General features: G+C 40.9%; 1 long non-coding RNA gene across 2 annotated transcripts; it reads left to right on the forward strand.

Annotated features, from left to right (window-relative positions):
* Nucleotides 1-8,356: 8,356 nt before the first annotated feature.
* On the forward strand, nt 8,357-16,889 carry LOC110942846. Of its 2 annotated transcripts, XR_002594862.2 has the most exons (4): nt 8,357-8,491; nt 9,008-9,074; nt 15,843-15,909; nt 16,715-16,889. It is a non-coding gene; the product is annotated as an uncharacterized LOC110942846 (long non-coding RNA). The 2 variants fall into 2 exon arrangements; XR_002594863.2 differs by lacking the exons at nt 15,843-15,909; nt 16,715-16,889 and adding an exon at nt 9,880-10,054.
* The last annotated feature ends 367 nt before the right edge of the window (nt 16,890-17,256 follow it).

The raw sequence follows: 17,256 nt of genomic DNA on the forward strand, positions 1-17,256 counted from the left end.
CAAGAAGAAGAAACGTGACCATTAGTCCTTATGTATGCTCTAATGTAATGTTTATTTTAAATAAGTCCCTACGTGGAAGTTTACCGTATTTCAGTCCCTACGTGGACTTGTCGTTTAGTCCCTGCGTGGACACTTATCTTGCATAGTCCCTGCGTGGACTTGTCACTTGTTTTAAACCTCTATGTAGGTATGTACTATTTAAAAGTCCCGTTTAGGGCGGTGTGTAATCGTATTAAAATTATGGAATGTTATATTATGAATTTCATTTTGTTATTACTATATATGAAATAAATCAAAATCATTCCTTTTAATTTGATCTGCCTAAATAAAGAATCTTAAAAGTGAAACCTAGCCAGGTGTCTTTTAAGATCCGACCAAGATGGTAAGACCTAATTAAAAGATTCTGATTCCCTGTTAACCTCTGTAAGCATGTTGACAATCATGACAAATGTGATTCGTTAAAGTCACACACGTCATTCTTATACAAGAATCCTTTAAAGGATTCCAAAACCCAAATTAATGATATAATAAATCATGGGTTAAATCATCAATAAAGATGATCACTTGTTAAACATCCATAAATGATGTAGTGCCTACGGGCCATACATATTGTCATAATAAGGCAAAAGACAGTGGTGGTTTAGGACTCCCTGTCAGAAGGAGTAAAAGGACTACGGTTCCAACCTTCATACCTTGATTCTCCGAAATCTCGGCTAAATATTATAATAACGTTCTCGAGACTAGGCTTTTATGCCGCTAGCAATATTAATTGTGATTAGGATAAGTATGTTCAAATCCTAAATATAAAATGAGTAACAAATTAACCGGATATGGTCTTCGTTACCATGGTTGATGAATTGCCATAAAAGACAATTCAATGATAAACTCCTAAATAGAATTTTCATTATCTTCTGCAGCAGATACAAGCTACTATGGCGAATCCTAATGGAGGAAGTAGTCATACCAATGAAGATGATTATGATAATGCCCAAATAAATCTAACAGGCGCTCAACTCAAGGCTCTTGTCGACAACGCTGTGCAAGCAGCTCTAGATCGACAATATACAGAATCTCGAAGCAGAACAGTTTCCAAACCACCATCAAAGCCAAAGACACACTCAAAAACCCACAGCAAACCACTATCCAAACCCAAAAAGGACGACGATAACCACTCGTCCAAGCCCAAAAAGGACGACGACAATCACTCGTCGAATGAAAATAGTGTTCGTCGCGAAAGGGAGTATACTGATGCTTCCCGAGCCAGGGGCTGCACATACAAGTACTTCGTATCTTGTAAACCCCGAGACTTTACGGGGGAGAAGGGTGCCGTCGAATGTATGACATGGTTGGATGAGATGGACACAGTGGTGGACATCAGTGGCTGCGCTGAAAGGGATGTAGTGAAGTTTGTGTCGCAGTCGTTTAAGGGCGAGGCCCTAGCTTGGTGGAGGGCGCTGGTTCAGGCCTCGGGAAAAGCTGTGCTTTACAGCATGACGTGGGAGGAATTCGTTTCTCTCATCAAAGAAAATTACTGCCCTCAGCATGAGGTGGAGAAGATAGAGTCCGATTTTGTGTCATTGGTGATGACAAATCTGGACTGCCAGGCCTACTTGACGAGCTTCAATACGATGTCTCGCTTGGTTCCTTATCTAGTCACCCCGGAACCAAGGAGGATTGCTCGTTTTATCGGGGGGTTAGAACCCGCGATAAAGGCTAGTGTGAAGGCCTCTCGGCCAACGACCTTCAGGTCTGTGACTGACCTCTCTTTGTCCCTCACGATGGACGCGGTCCGACTAAGATCGCAAAGGAACAAAGAGGCCGAAAAGAGGAAGCGTGAGGATGATACCTCGCGGAGGTCGGGAAAGAAGCACCGTGGGAACGGTGATGGCAAGAGAGGAACAGAGGCGAGAAAAGATGGGCAACAAACCAGAGAGAAGCCCAAATGCAAAAACTGCCAAAAATTCCACTTTGGGAAGTGCAGGTTTGGGCCAAACTCACAGTCCCAGTCAAAGACGCATACTTGTGGACTGTGCAAGTCCAAAGACCACAAGACTATGGACTGTAAAAAGATTAAAGACGCGACCTGCTACAACTGTAGTGAGAAGGGGCACATCAGGAGCAACTGCCCCAAGCTCGCCAAGAAGACTGAGGAAACCAAAAAGAATAACGCTAGAGTCTTCAAAATGGATGTGAAGGAAGCGTTGCAGGACGACAACGTAATAACAGGTACTTTTCTCGTGAATAATATATTTGCAAGAGTACTTTTCGATTCAGGCGCTGACAAATCCTTCGTAGACCAAAAATTTTGCAAACTGTTGAACATGCCTATCAAAACCCTAAATGTGAAATACGAAGTAGAGCTAGCAGACGGCACTGTAGAAACCGTCTCCACTATATTAGAGGGATGTATGATATCCATTAAGAACCATTCTTTTCCTCTATCTCTACTTCCCTTTAATCTAGCTGGTTTTGACATCGTTCTGGGCATGGACTGGTTATCACACAACCAGGCCCAGATCGTCTGCAATAGAAAACAAATTGTGCTAAAGACCCCGACTGGTGAATCGCTCACCATTCGAGGGGATACGCAGTATGGATTGCCCAAGAACGTAACTATGCTCAAAGCTTCAAGATGCTTAAAAAGAGGTTGTGTCATCTACATGGCACAAGTGATTATCGAAGAGCCCAGACAAAGGATAGAGGACATTCCTGTCATTTCGGAGTATCCAGAAGTTTTCCCCGAAGATCTACCTAGGTTGCCACCAGATAGGCAGGTGGAATTCAGAATAGATATCATCCCTGGAGCAGCTCCTATTGCTAGAGCACCCTACAGGCTAGCACAACAGAAATGAAGGAATTGAGAACCCAGCTGGATGAACTGTTAGCAAAAGGTTTCATCAAGCCTAGTTCGTCTCCCTGGGGAGCACCTGTCCTGTTTGTGAAGAAAAAGGACGGATCGATGCGTCTGTGCATCGATTATCGTGAACTTAATAAAGTCACGATAAAGAATAGATACCCATTGCCAAGGATCGATGATTTGTTTGATCAATTGCAAGGGGCTAGCTATTTCTCGAAGATCGACTTAAGGTCGGGCTACCATCAGCTGAAGGTCAGAGATGAAGACGTGCATAAAACAGCATTTAGGACTCGCTACGGTCACTACGAGTTCCTAGTGATGCCTTTTGGGCTCACAAATGCACCGGCTGCGTTCATGGATCTCATGAATCGCGTCTGCAAGCCGTACTTGGACAAATTTGTCATCGTGTTCATCGACGACATTCTTATATATTCAAGGAATAAAGCTGACCATGAGAAACACCTACGATGTATTCTCGAATTGCTGCATCGTGAGAAACTTTCTGCCAAATTCTCTAAATGTGAATTCTGGCTATGAGAAGTCCAATTTCTTGGACATGTCGTAAGCGAGCGTGGTATCCAGGTGGATCCCGCTAAGGTAGAGGCGGTCATGAATTGGCAAGAGCCAAAGACGCCCACAGAGATCCGTAGTTTCCTGGGATTGGCAGGATACTACAGAAGATTCATTGAGAATTTCTCAAGGATTGCTGCGCCCTTAACTTCTCTAACCAAGAAGAAGGGAAAGTTTATTTGGGGCCCTAAGCAGCAAGAATCCTTTGATATTTTGAAACAAAGGCTGAGCAACGCTCCTGTGTTGACGCTACCAGAAGGTACCGAAGAGTTCGTAGTTTACTGCGACGCGTCACACACTGGCATGGGGTGTGTGCTCATGCAGAAAGGCAAGGTGATTGCCTATGCTTCAAGACAGTTAAAGGTGCACGAAAAGAATTACACCACCCATGACTTGGAGCTGGGTGCCGTTGTATTCGCACTAAAACTGTGGAGGCATTATCTATATGGAATCAAGTTTGTGATCTATTCAGATCACAAAAGCCTTCAACATTTGTTCAATCAGAAGGAGCTAAACATGAGGCAACGTCGTTGGATGGAGACCTTAAATGATTATGATTGTGAGATCAGGTACCATCCCGGCAAGGCGAATGTAGTCGCTGATGCCCTGAGCCGGAAAGAAAGGATGAAACCCATCCGAATCAATGCTAGGAGAATGGAAGTAAAGAATAACTTGATTGGAAGGATATTAGCTGCACAGCGAGAGGCTGTGTTGGAAGCTAATTATCATAAGGAAAAATTAGGAGTAACTGAGGAGCAGTTAACTCTTCACAAGGATGGACTTTTGAGGTTGAATGGCGAATATGGGTTCCTATCTATGGAGGACTACGAGATATTATCCTCCAGGAAGCCCATAGTTCCAAATATTCTGTCCATCCCGGAGCAAATAAAATGTATCAAGATTTAAAGGCGAACTATTGGTGGATAGGCTTGAAAAAGTCTGTAGCCGCTTATGTAGCCAAATGCTTAACTTGTGCGCAAGTCAAGGCTGAGCATCAAAAGCCATCTGGCTTGCTACAACAGCTTGAACTTCCTGAGTGGAAGTGGGAGTGCGTAACTATGGATTTTATCACCAAGTTACCAAAAACGAGCAAAGGAAACGACACAATATGGGTTATAGTCGATCGACTGACTAAGTCAGCTCATTTCTTACCCATCAAGGAGACTTATAGCTCCGATACATTGGCTCAGTTATATGTTGATAAGATTGTCTCCTTACATGGCATACCTGTGTCTATTATCTCTGATCGAGATACTAGATACACGTCTCACTTCTGGAAGAGTTTTCAACAATCTTTAGGCACACGTTTGAACTTTAGTACGGCTTACCATCCTCAGACAGACGGTCAGAGTGAGCGTACTATTCAAACGTTAGAAGACATGCTGCGAGCATGTGCTATCGATTTAGGTAGTAGTTGGGATAAGAACTTACCCCTAATCGAATTCTCCTACAACAATAGCTACCATACCAGCATAAAGGCTGCGCCTTTCGAGGCATTATACGGTAGGAAGTGTAGATCGCCTGTTTGTTGGGCGGAAGTAGGAGAGGTCCAATTGTCAGGACCAGAGATAGTTTTCGAGACAACGGACAAGATTGTCCAGATTCGGGAACGTCTCAAAGCTGCCCGTGACAGGCAGAAAAGCTACGCTGACCCAAAGCGTAAGGATTTTCACTTCGAGGTAGGTGAAAAAGTACTACTAAAGGTATCACCCTGGAAGGGGGTGATGCGTTTTGGTAAGAAGGGTAAACTGAGCCCGATATACATAGGACCTTTTGAAGTTATCGAACGCTTCGGGTCGGTTGCCTATAAATTGAACTTACCAGAAGAGCTAAATGGAATTCACAATGTGTTCCACATCTGCAATCTAAAGAAGTGCTTCGCTGATGAATCATTGGTGATCCCACACACAGATGTGCATATAGATGAGAGCTTGAAGTTCGTGGAGAAGCCTTTGTCGATTGAAGACCGACAGGTGAAAAAGCTCCGAAGAAAACATGTGCCGATAGTTAAAGTTAAATGGGATGCCCGGAGAGGCCCCGAATTCACGTGGGAAGTTGAATCCACGATGAAAGAGAAATATCCCTATTTGTTTGAGTAAATCTCGGGTCGAGATTTATTTTAAGGGGTGAGGATGTAACACCTCGAAATTTTGTGTCCAATAATGTATTGACACGTGTCTTGAGTTTACACGTGGCGTATAATATTAATAAAGGACTAGTGTTGACAAACCTTGAAAGTATGTGAATTCGAGGGTTATAAATGTCAATTAAGGGTAAGTATACTGTATAGTAACCCTAAACGATGCTCGTACCTTCAAACGAATAAATCATGGATCGTACGAAGCGAAACGCGGAAGAAAGTGAGAGGTTACAAACTGCAGGGGTTAACTGTGTCAACATGTGTAATTATACCTCTAAGTGACCCTTTGACATACCCGAAGCTTTGTAAACAGTTAAATACGCTCACTAGAATGAACTATATAAATACCGCGAAGTTCCGTTTTAAAACGAGGAAGTTATGATCAAATTCGTGAGCGAGTGGTTAAAAGCGTCAACAATATAAATTAAAGCTTTTCTGATAATAATCGAACTAACCGGGGGCTTAACTGTACGAATAAAAGACCCGAGGCCTTAATTGTAATTAACCGAGGGCCAAATCGCAAAGTTACCCTTCAAACCCGAAAGGTCAGGTTATTAATTACCAAAGATTTTATTAATCATTTCAAAAGATTTAAAAAGATTTAAAAACCAACCCTTACGGACCGTAAGGGGGTGAATGATTAAATTAGATCCGCCACTGGCTTATGGACCGCAAGGCCCAAGCCATACGGTCCGTAAGCGATGCCCAGCGACAGAAAATTGGCTGTTGGCTGTTTAAAGCGGTAAAACAATTAAGTATGGGTTTTTCAGAGTTATGGGCGCCCCCTACTCGACCCATAGCACCTTAGGACACCTGCCATTGATCCATACTCAATTGTAGGGTGTGTTGTAATGATCTAAAGGCTCCTTATGCACTATAAAAGGCCATGTATAGTCACAATTAAGAACACACTTCAAAACACACCTTCTGCTCATTCCTGAAGCTCCAAAGTGTTCTTCTCTAGTTCTAAGTCTTACATCAAGTCTCTGTAAGTATGCCAAACCTTCTATGGCTTTGTTTTTGCTTAGTTTAGCCTAAAAGTCAATCCCTCGTAACTAACGATTGACTTTGCGATAAATCACGAATGGTCCAGTGAATTCTCGAATCAAAAGCAGTTATGTGTTGGTATTCATGTGGGTAATAAACCTCTAAAAGGGTTCCCCCTGATCACCACTCTAACTAGTTCAAATATCGAGTCAAACGTATGATTAAAAAGTCAACAGAAAGCCGTTTTACGATTTTGTATATAATCTGTAATGTATATGCTATGAAACCTGTTTTGATGCTCATAAAACATGATATTAAGTATATAAACTTGTCTAAACTCTTTTGATTCGGCCATTTGATATATTGACCCGGATCGGAGCCGGATGTCGCAAAAGTTTGACTTTTGCTTTGACTTCAGTTCTGACCCGTTTTAGTGCAATGTAGATATGCCTTAGGACTCTCTTAGGACCAGGTCACGTGATGGTATCACCCTCTGCGACCGGTTCGTTGTTTGTCCGAGTCTTTTACGCATTTTCGTTAATTACTTAAAAGTTGACCGTAACGCCCTTTTTTAAAATAAAACGAGTATTTCGGACACGTGAAGGGACCATAACCTTGCTTACTAAATTCTAAGCATGTCCCTAAAGTTTCGCGCCAATCCGAGGTCTAGGATGGGAATTATGCTAAATAGCGCATTTATAAGAAACTTTTGTAATAAACGGCGCAATTAGCATAACGCCTACCTAAACCAAGATTTCGTCACCAAAACTTTTACCCACTGCAGTTAAATAATATTTTGGGATTTTTAAAGATTTTTAATTAATTTTAACCTGCTCATAACCTGCGGTTATGGCTACGGTTCGGTAAATACCGAATATGCCCTTTTCGGCCAAAACTTGAGTTCTACAAGGTCTTTTGACCCGATTCCAGTTGCTACTGATTTTAAATAATAAATAAGATATTTTAGACTTATTAAACTGATCGGGAACCTCAGGTTTCCTGTAGAACTCAGAAATCCCTTTAAAAGTCTTTAAAATGACCGGAAAACCCCTACGGGGCGTATAATGAACTAAAAATCGTTACGGCCATTATGGAAGGTATCCTACTGATACCACAACCTCTTTAAAGTATATTGACTTAGGAAAACAGTGTAGGACTCCTACGGTTACCCGTTGCGCCTATTGCGCGCACGGTTCGGCTTATGTAACTAGTTTACATAAATTAGCCGATACGGGTCAAACCATATCACTTTAACCCCAAGATTCAGAGTGTGAATATTAAACCCGTATAAAACAAGTCTCCGAACTTGTTGGGTCAGAATCACATTCCATTCTCGGGTTTCGCCTTTCACGCGATTAAACCGTATCTATCCCTCGAAACTAACCGGTCTAGGCTACGGCTAATATAAAGACCCGTTAGGATTCTAATAGGTTGTTTTAAAACCTTCGTTCCAGAATAGGAGCCCCAGTAAAAGATATCTGTGATTTAACTGATTAAGGACAATACTTGCAAAGGTAAATACTTTTAACTTATTTTCCCTTATACGGGCTTGGGTTACGGTGTAACACCCCAAAAACGTAAACCCGTATATTATAAAGTTCAAGGAATTAATAAACAAGAAATTACCAATTAAGAACTTAACCTAGTTAAGTTCTAGTCTAGAAATAACTCATATTATGGTTAAAATACTTGAAACTAGAGAAAATGGTAGTCAAGGGACTAAACTTGTCAAAAATGAAACTCTTATTACTAATAGTAACAAAATCAAAACCAAACACACCAAAAATTGGTGGTCTGGTCGACAGAAGCAGAGAAAAGGGGCGACCCCCATATCCAAAACCCTAACATCACCATTTCTTGCAAATTGAAGGCTCAAATCCTAACCAAAACAAAATCCGAGCTTAGAATCGTGTTCCTCATCGCGAGAGGGTCTAGAGGTATGTAAAATTTTGTGAGAATTCACTACTTGAAATTCTCATGAATCTAGCAAAATCTGAAATTTATTTGATGCATGATAGTAATTAGTTAGATTAAAGATGAAATAGTGTCTAGGGTTAAAACTTAGACAACTATAGGTGAAATCATGCCCTAATTCAGGAAAATTCCATGAATCCATAAATGTTAAGTTATGGGTTTTGTATGTTGATGATGAATATTAGGATTTTGAGTGTAATCCTAGTATAAATTTCATTATAAGAAGTAATTCCAGTGATATAGATACTAATTGTGTGCAAAATTTGCTATTATAGTGAAATTTGATGGCAAATCTTAAAGTCACGAACTTGTTTATGAAGGTGGAAAAATCTGACCCGCTAGGTGTTTGTAGAAATGCCTAAGTGAGGACTTAAATGTTAAAAATTTGGATAAAAACGCAGATTTGATAATGGTCCATAATGATGTGATTATGGTCATGAAAAGAGTTCTAAACATGTTGTGAAAACTGAATTTTCTAGGCAAAGAGTCCGGTTCCTCTAGCGGACAAGCCGAGGGGAAATCACGAGGAAAAGGCGCGCTCTAAAGGTACGAAATTTATCGTTTCGTTACATTATACCTTATTGTTAGTTTTATGTAGTCAATTTTGAAACACGACAACCAAGATTTACCAATACGTCACGAATATGATTAGTGCTTTAAACAAGTAAATGGGTCAAAACAAGTGAAAATGCATGAAATCTTACATATCCGAAATGGTGTGTAAGTTTAACACCCAAACGGGTCAAACAAGTTATGGTAATAGGCATGAAGCATGACCTTATTACACAATGCGTGAATTACATGATAAGTATGCCGTGTAACGAACACCATACCCAAATTAAGAAATCTTGTTCTTAATATAGGAGCTAAGGTGCATATCCGATGCATGAAAATAGTATAAACAACCAAATATTATGTCTTGAAATCTAGGGTGTAAGTTGATTTCGTAAGCATGCCCGCTCAAGAATAGTTGAGTAATGTTATAAACCAAAACAAGTATAAAGTACTAGCCCAGCCGCGCAGCAATTTATGCGAATTTGTGTTGTTTCGACTCATGGCGAATCAGCAAGAAAACTGCATTTTAAACAAGGAAGAGATGTGCAGAGTCTACCGTAAATTACGGTAGTACCGTAATTTACGGTGGCCTGAAATTATTTACGGTGAATCTCTACTGTGTTACGGTAGATCCCAAATGACCAGAAGCCACCGTAATTTACGGTGACACCGTAAATTACGGTGGAGCCCTGTTTGACAAAAGTTGTTTTGATCATTTTCTCGAATCCGTGTTCGGACCTGATTCGAATACGTAATTACCAAGAGTGTTAGTACTAATGCTTGTTTTAAATGTTAGTTCTCAGGTACCAAGAAAAAGGATGAAGATCAAGCAAGTGAATCGAACCGAACACACACATTTTAAGAACGCTTCCGCATCCAAACTTTGTGTTAGAAACTATGTAAATTAATGGTAGTTACTGTCTTGTATGTGGTTTGTAACAACGAAACATGAAGGTTGTGTTAATTTTGGGTTAAACTAAGAAAGTCTTTGTAAAGTCGTCATTTTGGCGTTAAATGCAAGGTTTTTAGGTTTTTTTAAATTTGGTAAAATAAGCTGGGTCTTACAAGTTGGTAATCAGAGCTTAAGGTTGCCAATAAGTGTTCGGTTCAAGCTTGATCAACATCCGGTAAGAGTTATTGCTTAAGTAGAATTTAGAAGTATAGAAATAATTCACAAACGAATATACATGGAAAAGAGTGTGTAAGCACACTCAAACACGAGAAAAGCATGAAACAAGAATAATAGAATCAAGAGTGTGTAAGCACACTCAAACACGAGAAAAGCATGAGACAAGAATGATTGAGTCAAGTTGTGAGCTTGATCAAATCAAAACAAGTAAAACATGTATTACAAATGAAATGTTTAACGATATATGTAAACATTTCAGTATCAAAGATGGCAAGCGGAGGTGACGGAGATGCGGTGCCAAGAGTCACCGAACAGATGAGAATAGTGATTGCCGAAGAAGTTGGAAAGGCGATCGAAAACAGCTTGTCGAATTTCATTGATAAAATCCAAAATACGGTTTTATCAGTGGTAGAAGAAAGAATCAAGAAGCTGGAAGATAATTCAAATCTAGCAAAGGAAAAATCCGGGGAACGAAAACCTTGTTCATACAAGGAATTCATAGCTTGTAAACCGCCTATCTATAATGGGGAAGTTGATCCAATCGTGTGTCAGCGATGGATAGGCGATATCGAGGGAGTGTTCGAGAGAACACATTGTGATGAAAATGACTACGTAGCTTATGGTACGGGTCAATTAAGAGGTCAAGCAAAGGATTGGTGGGATAACAAGAAGAAAGAGATTGGAAACGAAGCGGCTAAGGCCATGACGTGGGAGGAGTTTAAGACGCCGTTTCTTAAACACCATAGCCCCAAAGCGGTTATAAACAAGATTAAGGAAGAGTTCATGCAACTCAGACACAAGGGTGAATCCATAGACAAGATCACGGGGGTGTTTATGGACAAAATGAAGTTCTGTGATGATCTGATCACGAACGAAGAACAGAAAGTCTATTACTACCATAACATGCTGAGCGCTGAATATAGGGAGTTCATAACCCCTTCAAAGTATGAGACCCTTACCGAGATTGTCAATGCTGCTCGGGAAAGAGAGATTGAGTTGAAGAAGAGTATAGAGCGGGGTGAACGAAGGGCACAGGATATAAATCCAAGCCCTACCAAGAAGGCAAGAACCAATGAAACATCAAAGAAATCAGACGCAAAGAGCGGTACGCCAAGTTGCAAGATCTGCGGCAAGAATCACAAGGGTGAATGTCGCTTCAAGGATAAGCCATGTCCTATATGTCGAAAAACGGGACATATGGCTATATCATGCCCGGAAAAAGTGACCGTTTGTTATAACTGTTACCGAACGGGTCACAAAAGATCAGAGTGCCCAGAATTGGCGGGAAAGAATGAAGGGCAAGATTCAAAAGGTGAAGCCGCAAAAGCCAAAGCAAGATCCTTTCAATTGACCGCTGCTGAAGCAAAGGTCGAACCTGACGTGGTCTCAGGTATATTCACTATAAATTCAATTCCCGCACGTGTGTTATTTGATACTGGTGCGAATAAATCCTTTGTTTCATATGGGTTTATTCGACACCCCTCATTTGTTCTAACAAAATTGCCTATGCCTTTAGAGGTAGAGATAGGTAATAATAAAAGCTTTATTGTCTGTGATGTATGTAAAAACTGCACGATGAATATTGATGACGAGGAATATGCAATAGACTTGATCCCGATGTCGATGGGAGAATTCCAAGTGGTAGTGGGAATGGATTGGCTATCCCGTTACCACGCAAAAGTGGTTTGTTTCCGAAAGGAAATAAAACTAACTTCTCCTAGCGGAAAGCAAGTTACAATATATGGAGAAAAGGGAGGTAACCCGGTGATATGCTCAATGCTAGAAGCTCGCAAACTCATGAAACATGGATGCAAGGCCTTTATGGTATATGCGAGCGAAACAGAAAAGGAACTCCTCAAAATTGGGGATGTACCAGTCGTGCGAGATTATGAAGACGTGTTTCCGGAAGAACTACCGGGGATACCGCCAGAACGGGAGGTAGAGTTCGGAATCGAGTTGATTCCGGGCGCGAAACCCGTGGCCAAGGCGCCATACCGACTTGCACCGTCGGAGTTACAAGAATTGATGTCTCAAATTCAGGAATTTCTTGACAAGGGATTTATCCGACCGAGTGTGTCTCCGTGGGGCGCACCAGTCTTATTCGTGAAAAAGAAAGATGGCAGTATGCGCATGTGTATCGATTACCGGGAGTTAAACAAACTCACGGTGAAGAATCGATACCCACTTCCAAGAATCGACGATTTATTCGACCAACTGCAAGGAGCAAGTTGGTTTTCCAAAATTGATCTCCGATCCGGTTATCACCAATTGAAAGTCAAGGAGGAGGACGTACCCAAAACGGCTTTCCGTACGAGGTACGGGCATTATGAATTCCTCGTAATGCCTTTCGGATTGACCAATGCGCCCGCGGCTTTCATGGACCTCATGAACCGGGTTTGCAAGCCCATGCTAGATAAGTCGGTAATTGTATTTATCGACGACATTCTGGTATATTCAAAAAGTGAAGCCGAGCACGTGTGTCATTTGCGGGAGATATTAGACACACTTAGACGAGAGAAGCTGTATGCAAAATTCACGAAGTGTGCTTTCTGGTTACGGGAAGTACAGTTTCTTGGGCATCTTATTAGTGCTGATGGAGTACTAGTAGATCCGTCAAAGATAGAAGCTGTGACAAAATGGAGCCCTCCAAGAAATCCCTCGGAAATCCGAAGCTTTTTAGGGCTTGCGGGATATTATCGGAGATTCATACAGGATTTCTCCAAAATTGCCTTACCCTTGACCAAATTAACTCGTAAGGAGGAAAAGTTTGTGTGGGGCATTAAGCAAGAGGAAGCTTTCCAAACACTCAAGGAAAAGTTGACCCACGCTCCGGTACTGACCTTACCGGAAGGGACTGAAGACATGGTGGTTTACTCGGACGCTTCTCAATTGGGGCTCGGATGCGTGTTAATGCAATGAGGCAAGGTTATCGCCTATGCCTCGAGGCAATTGAAGATTCATGAAAATAAATATCCGGTTCACGACTTAGAATTGGCGGCGGTGGTGTTTGCCTTAAAGATATGGAGACATTACTTGTACGGAGTAAAGTTTACAATCTTTACCGACCATAAAAGCTTGAAATATTTCTTCGACCAGAAGGAATTAAACATGCGGCAAAGGCGGTGGTTAGAAACCGTCAAGGACTATGACTGCGAAATACATTACCACCCCGGTAAGGCCAATGTAGTTGCCGATGCGCTGAGTCGCAAAACAGACTATGCCCCGATACGGGTACGATCAATGCAACTGGTTGTGACTTCAAGTCTACTAGAACGAATTCGAGAAGCACAAGATGAAGCTGTAAAGGCGGAAAACTGGAAAAAGGAAAGAATTATTGGTCAAGTTAAAGACCTTGAAGTGGGCAGTCACGGCCTAAGAACTCGTTTTAATAGAATCTGGGTCCCCAACACATGTGGTGTTAAGAAGCTTCTCCTTGATGAAGCTCATAAATCCCGTTATTCCATTCACCCGGGGGCGACCAAAATGTATCATGACTTGAAGCAAAACTATTGGTGGCCCGGAATGAAGCGAGACACTGTGAAATATGTGGAAAAATGCTTGACATGCCTACAAGTCAAAGCGGAACACCAAAAGCCGTATGGTAAGCTCCAACCGTTAGAAATTCCGGTTTGGAAATGGGAGCAAATCACGATGGACCTATTGACTAAACTACCTAAAACAAGTCGTGGTTTTGACGCTATTTGGGTGGTCGTGGATAGGTTAACTAAAAGCGCCCACTTTATTCCGATTCGTGAAACCTATACATCTGAGAAAATGTCGGAGGTATACACCAATGAAATCATAGCAAGGCATGGGGTACCAATATCCATTGTATCAGACAGAGATACTCGGTTTACCTCGAAATTCTGGCGTGAATTCCAAGAACAGATGGGAACTAAATTGTTCCTTAGCACTGCTTACCATCCACAAACGGATGGGCAGAGCGAAAGAACAATACAAACATTGGGTGATATGCTACGGGCTTGCATTATTGACTTTGGGGGTAGTTGGGATGTCCATTTACCCTTGGTCGAATTCGCGTATAATAATAGCTATCACGCGAGCATTAAAATGGCCCCGTATGAGCTATTATATGGCAGAAAGTGTCGGACTCCGGTATGTTGGGGAGAGGTGGGCCCGCGAGGGCTAGCACCAACTGATGTAATCCGAGCTACAAATGCGAAAATTGACATAGTTCGGACGCATTTAAAGGCGGCTCAAGACCGACAAAAGGCATACGCAGACCAAAGAAATAGACCAATCGAGTTCCAAGTTGGCGATATGGTCATGCTAAAGGTTTCCCCATGGAAGGGTATTATTAGATTCCGAAAAAGGGGAAAGTTGAGCCCGAGATTCATTGGGCCATTTAGAATCATTGAACGAGTTGGTAAGGTAGCTTATCGACTTGAATTACCCGAAAAATTGAGTGGGATTCATAACACATTTCATGTATCACATCTCCGGAAATGTTTGGCCGACGAGACCACTCATGTCCACTACGATGATATCGAGGTGGATAACAGTCTCAACTATGCAGTGAAACCGATTGTGATTTTAGATCGTAAAGAGAAAAGCTTGAGGAACAAAGTAATAAATCAAGTTAAGGTTAAGTGGGACCACAGAAAAGGGTCAGACACTACTTGGGAATCCGAAGAGGAGATGCGGCGTCTCTACCCTACATTATTTGGTACGTAATTCGGTTTCGGGGACGAAACCCCTTTTTAAGGGGGGTGGACTTGTAACACCCCAAAAACGTAAACCCGTATATTATAAAGTTCAAGGAATTAATAAACAAGAAATTACCAATTAAGAACTTAACCTAGTTAAGTTCTAGTCTAGAAATAACTCATATTATGGTTAAAATACTTGAAACTAGAGAAAATGGTAGTCAAGGGACTAAACTTGTCAAAAATGAAACTCTTATTACTAATAGTAACAAAATCAAAACCAAACACACCAAAAATTGGTGGTCTGGTCGACAGAAGCAGAGAAAAGGGGCGACCCCCATATCCAAAACCCTAACATCACCATTTCTTGCAAATTGAAGGCTCAAATCTTAACCAAAACAAAATCCGAGCTTAGAATCGTGTTCCTCATCGCGAGAGGGTCTAGAGGTATGTAAAATTTTGTGAGAATTCACTACTTGAAATTCTCATGAATCTAGCAAAATCTGAAATTTATTTGATGCATGATAGTAATTAGTTAGATTAAAGATGAAATAGTGTCTAGGGTTAAAACTTAGACAACTATAGGTGAAATCATGCCCTAATTCAGGAAAATTCCATGAATCCATAAATGTTAAGTTATGGGTTTTGTATGTTGATGATGAATATTAGGATTTTGAGTGTAATCCTAGTATAAATTTCATTATAAGAAGTAATTCCAGTGATATAGATACTAATTGTGTGCAAAATTTGCTATTATAGTGAAATTTGATGGCAAATCTTAAAGTCACGAACTTGTTTATGAAGGTGGAAAAATCTGACCCGCTAGGTGTTTGTAGAAATGCCTAAGTGAGGACTTAAATGTTAAAAATTTGGATAAAAACGCAGATTTGATAATGGTCCATAATGATGTGATTATGGTCATGAAAAGAGTTCTAAACATGTTGTGAAAACTGAATTTTCTAGGCAAAGAGTCCGGTTCCTCTAGCGGACAAGCCGAGGGGAAATCACGAGGAAAAGGCGCGCTCTAAAGGTACGAAATTTATCGTTTCGTTACATTATACCTTATTGTTAGTTTTATGTAGTCAATTTTGAAACACGACAACCAAGATTTACCAATACGTCACGAATATGATTAGTGCTTTAAACAAGTAAATGGGTCAAAACAAGTGAAAATGCATGAAATCTTACATATCCGAAATGGTGTGTAAGTTTAACACCCAAACGGGTCAAACAAGTTATGGTAATAGGCATGAAGCATGACCTTATTACACAATGCGTGAATTACATGATAAGTATGCCGTGTAACGAACACCATACCCAAATTAAGAAATCTTGTTCTTAATATAGGAGCTAAGGTGCATATCCGATGCATGAAAATAGTATAAACAACCAAATATTATGTCTTGAAATCTAGGGTGTAAGTTGATTTCGTAAGCATGCCCGCTCAAGAATAGTTGAGTAATGTTATAAACCAAAACAAGTATAAAGTACTAGCCCAGCCGCGCAGCAATTTATGCGAATTTGTGTTGTTTCGACTCATGGCGAATCAGCAAGAAAACTGCATTTTAAACAAGGAAGAGATGTGCAGAGTCTACCGTAAATTACGGTAGTACCGTAATTTACGGTGGCCTGAAATTATTTATGGTGAATCTCTACTGTGTTACGGTAGATCCCAAATGACCAGAAGCCACCGTAATTTACGGTGACACCGTAAATTACGGTGGAGCCCTGTTTGACAAAAGTTGTTTTGATCATTTTCTCGAATCCGTGTTCGGACCTGATTCGAATACGTAATTACCAAGAGTGTTAGTACTAATGCTTGTTTTAAATGTTAGTTCTCAGGTACCAAGAAAAAGGATGAAGATCAAGCAAGTGAATCGAACCGAACACACACATTTTAAGAACGCTTCCGCATCCAAACTTTGTGTTAGAAACTATGTAAATTAATGGTAGTTACTGTCTTGTATGTGGTTTGTAACAACGAAACATGAAGGTTGTGTTAATTTTGGGTTAAACTAAGAAAGTCTTTGTAAAGTCGTCATTTTGGCGTTAAATGCAAGGTTTTTAGGTTTTTTTAAATTTGGTAAAATAAGCTGGGTCTTACATACGGTATATAAAATACCGCTTGATTGAGCATCAAATCTTCCATCGCTTAGGTGGTTAATTGAATAATTTGATCGGCTCATTTAAACAGTCTTGTTACTTAAAAGCCTTTGGGGGGTTAATGACCATGTCCCGGATATCCTTGGCATCATTTTACGAAATGGCCACGACCTCGACACCCGGGTGTAGGCGTACACCCGGTATGATGTCTATACTATTAAAAGACGTAGCCGATGGTTTACCCGCCTCGGTTTTACGCAAATGTGGTGTGTCT

The sequence above is a fragment of the Helianthus annuus genome, chromosome 1, assembly GCF_002127325.2.
Source record: "Helianthus annuus cultivar XRQ/B chromosome 1, HanXRQr2.0-SUNRISE, whole genome shotgun sequence".
NCBI classification, from domain to species: domain Eukaryota; kingdom Viridiplantae; phylum Streptophyta; class Magnoliopsida; order Asterales; family Asteraceae; genus Helianthus; species Helianthus annuus.